Source organism: Triticum aestivum, chromosome 3D (genome assembly GCF_018294505.1).
Source record: "Triticum aestivum cultivar Chinese Spring chromosome 3D, IWGSC CS RefSeq v2.1, whole genome shotgun sequence".
Taxonomy (NCBI): Eukaryota; Viridiplantae; Streptophyta; class Magnoliopsida; order Poales; family Poaceae; genus Triticum; species Triticum aestivum.
In genome coordinates, this window is record NC_057802.1 from 675130 (window position 1) to 677452 (window position 2323).

Below are 2323 nucleotides of genomic sequence, written 5' to 3' on the forward strand. Positions count from 1 at the left end.
GGTCCACTAAACTGACAAGCTCATGAAGACAAAGTCTGACACAACCGGTCGAGGGGCTTAGGTCATCGATGACACGGAGGAGGTAGGGGACATCATGACGTCAAACCGGTGGCTGAAGAGTGCGACGGTGCCGGGCAGACTCGCTGAGACGGGAAAGCCGTGGGGGTTTGGCCGCATACCTAGGCTTGGCCACGAGGAGGGGGCACATGAGCAACTCAGGTTCTACGTGTCCATCAAGGACGCCGAGGACATTGCCATGCTTGTCATCCCCGAGGCCTTTCGACCGGTGATGAAGCAGTGGCTCGTCCTCAAACCTCCTCGCGTCTTCAGGCTATCTACAAACAAATGGTGCGAGTTATGGGTCAAGGTCTAGATCTTCCATGAGCAGATAGTGCTGCAAAGGGGCTGGTGTTACTTCTGCCAAAAGAACAAGATCGTTCCTGGCGACCTGCTTGTTCCGAGGCCATCAGACCTGGGTTTCAAGGTCCAGCTCTACAACAGCGGCACCTCCACCATCTGCAGGGTCAGGTGCACCAAGCGTTGTTGTCAGGGTCACATCGGTCGTGCTCTTCCTGCTGTCTAGTTTGCTTGTGTCTGAATTAATTGTCAAGTGTTGGCATGCTCTGAACTTGTTCTAGTTGCCGTTAAACTTGTATATTTTGCCTAGGGATCAACACCGTGGGGTTGTGCAGGGGCATGGGATGCCCTTGATGTCTTAAATTGATGTTCTAGTTGGTATGATGCACTGTTTAACTGCGTGCTATTTTTTAATTGTGTGCTAATGACTAGTAGTAGTGTTTTAATTATGTTTCTATTTGATATGTGTTGTTGTGATGCAATGGATAATAAATACACCGCATTTGAAAGGGATGAGCAAAACAACGCAATGCACACAACCAAACAACTGTCGTTTGTATCTACTCACCCCTGTAACACTCACTGATGCAATCACCAAAAACAACATGCATAAAACTGCTCACTGGTGAATGTAGGCTATCAAACCATGTGCACACACATGGTTTTGAGCCTGCATTTGTTTAGTGGGACCCAGTTGAGTCACATGTAAAGAGGCAAATAACAATGCCGACTACCAAATACATTCCCGTGCTTCCATGAACCAACATGCTATTCCTGATTGAGAATGTTAACACGGGATTCATTGTTCCTTCAGTAGGCCGCCGCTTCTTCGTTAGTACTGTTTGAGTGATTGGATCGAATGGAAGTTTGGTTCTGGGTGCGCCGGCCGTGTGCTTGTTCTATGTTTCTTTGGATCGTTCTAAGCATTCATCGTTGAAAGAAAAAAAACACCACCAACTTGTGTACTCTCCATCCGTGAACAAGTGTACATCTAGCTTTTGTCTTCGGTCAAAGTTTTAAGAGTTTGACCAAATTTACAGAAAAGAGTAGTAACATATATGACATCAAATTGGTATATTATGAAAGTACATTTCAAAATGAATCTAACGATGCTAATTTGGTGCCATAAATGATGCTACTTTTTTCTCTCTCTATTCAAATCTAGCAATCACGTCGGTGCAAGTGACTGGACATATAAGCAGGGTGAAAACTATAGGAGCGTGATTGTATGCACAGACAAATAGGAGCTCAAAACGAACACGCCTTGTCATTGACCGGGCGTCCGCATACCTTGAGGGCCATATTTGCAAAGTCGGGCTATAAATGGTCTCTAAGTTAATTAAGTTGAACGTGTCATATCTGTTTTGGCTACCTGTCCTTACTACCACCAAGTAGAGATTTCACTTTGCTTCCTCAAGAAAGCAAGAAAGAAAGAAGTAAGAAAATAATCATGTTGTAGCTCATATAATCGAGTGGCTGATGAGTAATAAGTAGATGCAAACCTTTGAACAGTTTCCCATGGCGTAGGCGTCACGTTCCCATCAAAGCTATATATCGTCCATGCAGTAGGCTCTAGAAACATGGGACCGTGTATAATTTCCAGCTCATATATGAAAAAGGGAACCTTATCTTGATCATTGGCAATTGAGAAGAGAAAGATGAGATGAGTAAGCTTCAATCCAAAGCCCGTCTGAGTCATGAAGAGATGGATCCGAATAAAAAAGAAAGAAAAATGGGCATTCCGGTTCATTCCGGCCCCACCCCCACCCCCACCCCCTCCGCCGTGGTAGGTGCCTCCGTCGCCTTCATTTCCATCCCCTTCCCCGTGACTGACTTCCTTCCTTCCTTCCACGCGCTTCGCTTCCCGCTCCAGTCAGTCAGCCAGTCAGTCTCCTCCCCCGAACCCTACGCCCCCTCCCTCCATGGACCACCTCGCCGGGAGGCTCGCCGCCGACGACCCCGCCCC